Source organism: Trichosurus vulpecula, chromosome 5 (genome assembly GCF_011100635.1).
Source record: "Trichosurus vulpecula isolate mTriVul1 chromosome 5, mTriVul1.pri, whole genome shotgun sequence".
NCBI lineage: Eukaryota > Metazoa > Chordata > Mammalia > Diprotodontia > Phalangeridae > Trichosurus > Trichosurus vulpecula.
Genome location: NC_050577.1, coordinates 170206758 through 170216693, shown reverse-complemented (window position 1 = coordinate 170216693; position 9936 = coordinate 170206758). Strand labels below are relative to the sequence as shown.

General features: G+C 39.7%; 1 pseudogene; it reads right to left on the bottom strand.

The window, feature by feature from the left end:
* Positions 1–7847: 7847 nt before the first annotated feature.
* On the bottom strand, positions 7848–8361 carry LOC118851991 (annotated as a pseudogene).
* Positions 8362–9936: the final 1575 nt, after the last annotated feature.

Below are 9936 nucleotides of genomic sequence, written 5' to 3'. Positions count from 1 at the left end.
CTTGCAACTTCCTACTCCCAGCAAATTTTTCTTGCTAATGAGGTGCTAAACTCTGTTATTTCCACCAGCTGAAGGCAAGTATTGTCAGTACTTTTGAAATTGAACGCCCTTGGCAAAATACCAGTTACCCCATTTCCTTCCTTAGGAAAAAAGTTTGAAAGATTACAAATAAAAGACTCTTTTGAAACTTTATAAAACAAACATGTCTTTTAATGTGAAGGAGGTAATACCTTTTGTTCAAATATCAAGTAATTACCATAAAATAAAATTTGATAACCCTTTTTAGATGGAATCATTAGAAAACACTGTCAATGTAAAAAGCTTTTAAAATACCAACTACTTGATCACAAATCACAGAAAATTCAGATGGAAAGCATATTTAGAGATGATCTAGTCTAATACTACCTCCCATCCACCTCCATTTTCTAGATGAAAAAAAAAGTGAGTACCAGGGATGTGAAGTGGATATCCTAGATCACAAAACAAGTTAGTGAAATTAATGAAATCATAGATGAGATTCCCTGCTTATCAAGTCCAGTACTCTTTCCAGAGGCTATTTTCCACTTACTGCCCAATGAATCCTTGCTGAATTGAAGTGAATATTTTACAGTAGGTAAAAGAAAAAAAATCTCTACCCAAATTAGAAACAGGAAAAGTAAGAGTCACAGTGCAGAGAAGGGCTTAAAACTACCCTACCCGTTTTAGTTAGTACACCTTAACCAGGTAAAAATATCCATCAATCAGTCTAAAGAGCTTAGAGTAAGTTCAAAAAAGTCTTGAAATGAGTATGACTTTGCACAAGGATCTGTTCAGACGGGCCGAGGTAATGTAATCACACTCCAGTGATCAACTGTAAATAATAAAGTTGAGAAGGGGATGTTTTCCAGAAACTGGCGCATGTGGACTTCAAATACAACCCTGAGAAGGAACTGCCTTGAGGGGTTGGAGTAGGAGAAGGCTCCACTTCCCCTTCAGTGTTGGCCAAGATTCCTTCCCCCCATGACTTTGGTCCCTTGGTAGTTACTCTTTCTTTTTGGCAACTTGCAGTATTCTTTCTTTGACTTTTATATTCTGGATTTTGGCTATGACATTTCTAAGACTTTTTTTAGATTATTTTTAGATTTCTTTCAGGAAGGAACCAAAGGATTCCCATTCTCATTCTCCTCTTTTTTTTTTTTTTTTGGAGACTTCATCTCCTTATCTCAGGTTGGAAGTACAGCAACTTACTCACAGACCTGACCTCACTATTGATAAGTATAGGAGTATTGACCTAGTCCATTTCTAACGTGGGCAGCTTTTCTTCTCCTTAGGCAGAATAGTGACCCCCTGCACCCAGGGGTTACCATATTGGTGCAGACCTTACTGTGGACACCTGACTGACATTAACCCCACTTCAGTTTAGAACTCTCAAGCTTGAGCAACCAGCCTTCCCAGTAGGAAGAATTATAAGCATGCACCATGACACATTGTCTGTGGATTCTTTCTATTTTCACTTTGTCCTCTAGTTCCATGAGATATGAACATTATTCTTTCATGATTTCTTGAAATACAATATCTAGCCCATCCACCCCCTGCTTTTTTTTGGTTAAGGCTTTTGGATAGTCCAATAATTCTTAAATTATCACTCTTGGATGTTTTCCAGGTCATTTGTTTTTATATAAATTACATTAAAATTTCTTCCATTTTTTTCAAACTTTGGATTTTGTTTTACTGTTTCTTGTTGTTGCATAGAGTCATTAACTTCTCTTTGGTTCATTCTAATTTTTAAGGAGTCTTTTGCTTGGGTAAAGCTTTGTACTTCTTATGCCAAGCTATTAATTCTCTTTCTAAGTCTTTCTTCCATGGTGCTTCTATCTTTTCCAGTTCATTGCTCTCTCATTCTCATTTCATCTATAATGCCATCTTAAAATATATTTTTAACTTGCATCATTTCTTCTAGGAATTCAATCTTGTGAACCATCTGAATTTATCTTTGAGGCTTTGCTTTTAGATTTTGCTTCTGGGTTTGTGTCTTGGGCATCCCTGGCCTCCTAATAATCCTCTCTCTCTTTTCTTGTTTAATCATCCTTTCAGTCATCTGCTCTAGTTAACTTGGCATTGTCGCCCTAGCTCTTTCAGGTCTTGGTCTCTTAGTCTGCTTCCTCTTGGAGGCTCCCCACACCCACACCCCCATTCCCACCCCCACAGCTTTCCTGGGTTGAAGACTATCGATGATTTGTTCTGGTTGACTGCATACTGGAAACTCTGGGAGCTCAGTCTAAGCTTCTTGACCCCATAGGACAAAAGAGTCAAACTCATGCTGCCTTCCCATGGTACCCATATGGCTGCAAAATTTCTGAATAAGACCTTAACTCATTTAAAATGTAATTGGAAAATTTTTAACAAAAAATAAAAATATAACAAAACATGTTATTTTATGTTTTTCTAAGTCAATATATGGTACAGTGATCCCTTTCTATTTTAGTTTGACACTACTGCTATAGGACATCTCTCAGTGTCAGCTTGTGCCAGGGGCTCCATCTATAGTCAGCTGTAGAAATACCTCTACTGTCCCGTTTTGGAGCTTTGAGCCTTGAGTCAGTGATTCTGACCCACCTCCAGTGTCTGCCCCGGTTACTTGCCTGTTGGTCATATACGTGATCTTGAAATGGAAAATGACCCACTATAGTTTCTCCTTTGGTATTCCATTCACTACTTATTTTGATATTCTTCTTAAATTGTTAGCCAATTGTCCTTAATGTACCACTTTGCAAATACCCCATTCTAAAATGTATTTGTAGCTACAAATCAATTTATAAATCTTTGTTTGAAACACACCGGTAGAGGTTTGAGCCAACATTAGGAAAATCTCCCAAAACTCCCCAAGGGTAACCCTAGTACCCTGAAGGGGAGATTTAGCCAACCTAACTCTAGGAACCCAACTCAACAGTGAGAGTGGGAGTTGGGTTGAGACTCCTCAGAGTTGACATGGCCTGCAGCAGAATGGAAATCGACCTCTCAAAGTGGGTATTTGCTAGTGTTTTAGGTTGCATTGTATATTATCCATCTCCTGAGACGAATATTGGCTATTCAATCAATCAATTAAATAGCAGGCATATATTAAGCCTTTACTATGTTCCAAGCAATGTGCTATAGCTATGAAATAATAGAAAACCAGGTAGAGTAGTGGACAAACTTTGGACTTAGCATGAAGACATTTGCTAACTGTGTAATCCAGGGCAAGTTATTTAACTTCTCTGAGCCTCAGTTTCCTTACCTGTAAAACAATAGTACCTATAAATGGTAGGTAATATTACCATTCTTTTTTTAGGGAGAGGGGTTTCTTGTGTAGAAATTGTTTAAAGATGTTCCCAAAGAGTGAAACAGCCCATTTCTCTTATCATTAGTTAATCAGCGTAACAAAGAAATTTTACAATAATTAAGCTCTATTGACTCTAGATTTTTTTTAAACGTTAGCTAGATAGAGAAATGAAGTTGTCCAATTCGTGTCTGTACTTAAAATAAATTCATTTTTATGATTTCCATGAACTTGTACCAACTAGATCTTGGGGTTCATCTGACATAAGTTTTGAAGTAACAGGGGCACAGGGAGAATCCAAAGACATATGGAACTCTTGAATTGCTTTCTAATTAAATGCAAATGGAAAAAAATCAAGCAATTCAACCCTTTTCTTTATAGTAAATTATTTTCTTTCTTGAGTAGAACTTTTTCAGGTTGAGTTTCTCTTGGATCTATCTTTTAAATTGATAACACTTGTAACCATTTCATTTGTGAACTCATTCCCTTAGTAATGAATGCTGTTGTCTGTTGATCATGCTTTTGTGCATTTTAATGACATGATTTTTGTTATTGTTGGGTTTTTTTGGTTCTTGTTGCTTTTACCCAGCTTCCAACAGGTGACATCCTGAAGGATTATAAAATGCTAAATGAAACATCACCATGAATGTGGATATACCATTCTTAATGTTTATACCTAAACCTTAGGCAGGAAATACAGTTACTTTACTAGTTAAAGGCTTCATTTAAAACCCTGCATATATCAGCTACTGGGAGAAGGGTATTTCCAAAGGAAATATGACTCCTCAGTTGATTTTTTTTCATGGTAACTGCTTGATAACGCTTCTTGAAAAGCCTGGTTTATCCAGCTTTCTCACATCACCAGACTTTTCACTCTAGGAGAACGCTGACATTTCAATGGGGTTTTGGACTGATTTTTTTTCCTGAGATCTGCTAAAGGGACTTGGCTTTACATAAAAAATTAAGTTCCAGTTTGGTACTTGATAAAAGACTTAATTACTTCAGTTAACCTACCTGTACCTCATATCTATGATAAAATACTTGTTCGAACTATATAATTCTCATTAAAAGATTAGCTATAATGGTGTAAAATACTACAAATTAGTGTTTAGACAATGACAATAACTAGAAGCAAAATATATTCATCTTTATGTTTTCATCATGTTTTAAAACCCTGTTATTCAACATGGTCTTCTATAGTATAGAACATTAGATATCATTATTTCAATAAACCACTTTAACCGTCTCCAACAGGGTATGCAGTGAGACATGCCTGAATGTATATTAATCTTTCCTCCCCTCTCAGGATACTGTTTACAACTCTTCTTAGGAAGAACTAGTCAACAAGTTCTTTTAGTCCCACGTGTGAGCAATCAGAAAAATATACATAGCTAGATATTCAGACAGAGATCCAAGAGATAATTCCCTTAAAGAGCAGTGAGGGGGAGAAAAAAAGTTTCCATTTCTCGGGCAGCGTGAGAAAATGATGTCTGTTCTATTTCTGGCATTGGCAGCAACACTCAAAATGCTCGCAACCTACCCACCTCACAAGATGTTGTGAGGATGAATGTGGCAATTTTTGCAAAGTGTTTTTCTGTAGCACCTCTTCTCAGAGAATTCTCGGGACTATTGTGATGGTTGCCAAAAAAATAAAAGCAGAAAAGTACAGAGGAGAGAGCCTTGGCTCTGGAGTTAATAGACCTGAGTATAAATTCTGTGTCTGTGACTTTGGGCAAGTCAAATTTCCCTGGGTGCATGTTTTCTCATATGTAAAAGTAAGGGGTTTGGACTACACGGCCTCTTGAAGATGGTCCTTTTCCAGGTCTAGGACAGTAGACTCACGAAAGCAAAAGACTCTGCCCAGTACCTTTTCCTAAAGGACATAAAAGTGAAAAGCAAATCATAAGACAGTTGCATAATTGAACTTGATCAGCAGAATCCTTGTGAGAATGTCTGAAGAATCTAGTACCGAGCTAATGTAGGAGGAAATGGACCAGATAATTATGAGTGTTTGCAATCACAAATTTCTTTGATTCTATACTTAGAGGTCGTGTAAAGTATAATACCATTTAATAATGATTTAATTGGATCCATTAGAGTATGGAGTACACTTCCACCTAATCCTCTTGTTATTAAAGCCTGGCTGGACACAGGCAGGGGAGAATAAAACACCAGAGAGCATCAGCACAGAAATGAAACATAGAATCCAAAGACATTTTTGCATTCTCTGATTTCTCTGATTAATTGTACACACAAAACATAACTGTAAACCTTACATATTGACCTTTGTAGAAGTCCATGAATGTTGTGATTACCCACTGGAGACAGTAAATGTTCAGCATCCAAGTCAGATGACTACTTTTTGATAGATTGTGCATCACAGCTCTTATTCAGGGGCAAGTTACGCATTTAGCATCCTTGTGTTAAGTAACCATTCGTCTACACATTGATTCCTTAGGCTTGATATAGAAACTGTCCTGGCTTTTGTATCTTTATTTAGAAAGCTATTGACAGACAGGACGGAAGCATCAGGAATTAACAATGATGGAGACGAATCAGTTAGTTAAATGTCAGTGGAGGAAGGAATGGAGGGGAAGATTTTTTTTAATGAACTCAAAGCAACAGGCTGATTTGTTTTCAAGCCCACTGTCTGAGACAAACCTGGTAGATAGGCTGTCTTTTTTTTTCTTCCCCAGCATGAGATGAAATTTTCTACCTCTAAGGCATAGAGTCCAGGGATGTGTCTCTTTTGACACAAGAATGTATGAGGTTTTTTGTTTTGTTTTGTTTGGGGAGGGGTTGTTTTGTTTTGGGGGTTTTTTGCCAATAAGCTTCAGGAAAGGGTTATTGTTTGCTGTGTTGGTTTCCTCCTTGTGTTCCAAGAAAGCCTGAAGTTCTTGGGGAATGGGAGTGGGGTGAGAGAAGGATATACGAACAACACTCGGGAATAGCTGTTGCATTCCTTTTAAGAATAAAGATACCATGCATTTGAATTTGCTTAGTTTTAAGGTAGGAATTACAATTTTGTGCTGACAGGTGCCAGCATCTTATGAAAAGAAACAATTTTCATTTGAAGGAAGGGTGAGAACATGAGAGACTAGAAGGAAGTTTTCTAGTGCCTGGTACATAGTACATGCTTAATAAATGTGTTGATTATTTGATTACAGATAGTATTGTAGATTTACAGATGGAGAGGATTTTCAAAATCATCTTTCAAAGTCACCTCATTTCACAGCTATGGAAACTGAGGCTCAGGAAAATTAAATTACCTGTCCAAGGTCACATAGTCATTCAGTCAAATAGCATTTATTAATCATTAACTATATGCCAAGCTCTGGAAATAAATATCCAAGCAGAAAGACAGGTTCTATCATCAGGAATCTTCTACTGGGAAAAGACAATACATAAGAGGAAGCTGAAAGGAGGTAGAGGTAGGGACATGGTAGAGGAAGTGCACCCTGGAAAAAAAGAGAAATGATTGGTCCTCATTAAGTAGAGGTTCTGGGAAGGGCCATCCAATCAGAGGTAGAGGGCTCAGTGGAAGAGGGTGATCCTGGGGCCATACTGAGGCTTCAGGATGGAGATTTGGGGGCACCGTAGAGGAAGTGTGGGGTACAGCCTGGAGAGGACATTTATTGTATAGGTAAAAAGCAAAAGAGCAGGGCTTGGAATCCTGAACTACTGACTCCAAATTTAGCACTTTTCATTTTATCTCATTGCCTTTAAGAAAAACAAGTTCTTTATCACAAATATATAGTTCCCCTTGTCACCATCATGTTTCTTACTATAGAGCAGCATGGTGTAGCAGACAGAGGGCTTTGCCTCAGAGTCGGGAAGAAGACTCAGATTCCAGTCCACCTCTGACACATAATGTCTGTGTGACCCTGGCCCAGTGCCATAGTCAACTCCAAGACAAGAAGCAGCAGAGCAGGTATTGATTTGCCTTGGAGGAGGGAATTTCATCATCGAAAGTTCCTGATATCAATGAACTCATAGGCCTAATCAAAAAAAATACACAGATTAGAAAAACTTGCTTATGGATGTAAAATATTAACCAAGTAGTTGCTAAATTGCAGTGGAGTAACAGAGAAGTTCTTCTCTAGTCCCCAATCTATTTATAGATCTCCTTATCTGTAAAATAGGGATAATAATAGCCTCTACTGCCCAAGCTGGTTGGATAAAATGAGACAATACTTGTGAAGCAATTAGCAAACTTTAAAGTGCCATATGAATGCCAGCTATTAATGCTAATCAGAGTGATGATGGTGATGGTGATGATGATGATGGTGAAGAATGGTTAATAAAGAGAAAGGAGCATGCTTCTGACCATGGATTCACTGATTCACAGAATCTCAGTGTTGGAATGGACTTCAGAGATAATCTAACCCAACACAAACATAAACAAGAATCTCCTCTCCAAAAATCCCAACAGGTGTCATGCAACTTTTATTTTGTTTTTAATTTTTTATTTTTTTTCTAGGTGAGCAACTAGCTTTATTGTAGGTGTTCTTGGTTTGGTCTTGGGGCTTACCTGCCCAGGCAGCTTCCCCTAGTCATGCTTCAGGCTCAGCCTCCCGAACAGGTACTCGCCCAGCCCAGACTGGGGGTCCGCCTGCATGTGGTGCAGAGGGTGGTCAGGTGTTCGGCCAGGCCCTTCAGCAGCTTCACCTCCTCCCCCAGGTAGAGGCTCTCCAAGAAGTCGCAGAGGTGTGGCTCCCCTTGGCTCGAGCCCAGGGCGTGCAGCTTCAGGAGGGCCTGGTTCAGGCCCTTCTCCAGGTTCAGGGCAGCCTGCATGGCATCTAGGCTGTGACCCCACTCATCTTGGTTATGTTTCTGCACAGCCTGGAGGAGGACACGGCCCACACACTGCTTCTGGGGCTGCATAAGGTGCTTGGCACCCTCACATTTGTCCCTCGCCAGCTCACAGGAAAAACGCCATACCCAAGGCACAGCGATATCGTCCCAGTGGAAATAGATACCCAGGGACAGGTAGGAGTAGGAGGCCTGCAGGTACAGGTTGACCAGGAGGAGAAGTTTTGGCGGATCTGGGGGCTAGAGCTCATGGCACCAAAGGCGAGGCAAGGAGGGTAGGGGGCAGCGGGTCCCAGGGGCTGATGGGCTGCAGGAAGGTGAAGTTCAAAAGTGAGGGGAACTGGGGGACCCTGGATCTGTTCCATCCAAATACTGTTGAAGCCAGGTGATGTGGTGTCCATGCAACCTTTATTTAACAATATCCAGTTACTTAGTACCCAATAACTCCCAGTGTTAGTTACAATTTGTAACTAATTCTAATTGTTAAGAAGTTGGTTTTTCCTTAAATTGAGCCAAAATTTGCCCTTTTGAAATTTTCCCCCCATTGTACCTAATACCGTTCACTGGTGTGAAGCAGAACAAAGTAACAGTAACTTAGATTTAGAGTTTAAAATTACTTTAGAGGCAAACTAGTGCAAGAACTTCATCTTGCATTCAGAGAAATTAAGGCTCCCAAAATGTGAAATGACTTGCCAAACACCACCCCAGTAGTAATTGGCATAACTAGAATTTGAATCCAGAAATCCCACTTGAAGACAGCTCTGTTATACTCGTAAGTCTTTTTTTTATTCCAGGTCTAGTCTCTCCAGCTAATCACCATATAGCCCTTCACCATTCTCATTGTTATCCTTCTGAAATTCTCCAGCATATCAATGACTTATTCCCTAAATATGGCTGCCAGGATCTGAACAGAATACTCCAGAAGTGATCTGAAGGAAAATAAAGCAGGATCCGGAGGGCTAGACAGTGTGCTTCCCTCTGGGGCCTAAAGCTCATCAGTATTCTTGACTGCCACATAATTCGGAGTCACCGTTTCCTACCTATGACTCCCCTCATCTTGTAATCGTAGAATTAGTTCACCTTCACCTTATTAGATTCTGCACAACCTTCTAACCTAACTCTTTTTATATCCTTTCTCCCACCATTTTGCTCATCCCTCTCACCTTTGCATCATCTGCCATTCTGATAAGCATGCCATCTCTGCCTTCATCTAAGTTATGGCTCAAAATGTTGAATAGCATAGGGTCAAACACAGAAAACCCTCAGGTCTTCCAGCACAGACCACTTTCAAAGTTGATATGGATCCATTTACTACTCTAGGCCTGACCAGGTAGGTGGCACAGTGGATAGTAGTGCTGGCCAGTGGTGGGATTCAAATGAATTAATGACCAGTTCTCCACAGAACCGAGTGCCTGGCTACTGACAGGGCAGGTGCAGCCCCTGCCCCCACTAACAACCTGTTCACTGAACGCAACCTAAAATTAGGTACTGGTTCTACCAAACCGGTGTGAACAGGGTGAATCCCACCTCCAGTGCTGGCCCTGGAGTCAGGAGGACCTGAGTTCAAATCTGGCCTCAGATATTTACTAGCCATGTGACCCTGGGCAAGTCACTTAACTGTTTGCTTCTGTTTCTTCATCTGTAAAATGAGCTAGAAAAGAAAATGGCAAACCATTACAGTACTGCTGTCAAGAAAATTCCAAATGGGGGTCACAAACAGTTGGACAGAACTGAAATAAAACTAAACAACAAGTCCTGACTACTCAATCAGTTTTGAATTTACCTTGACATACTATCATCTAGTCCATATATTCTCATCTCTTCCA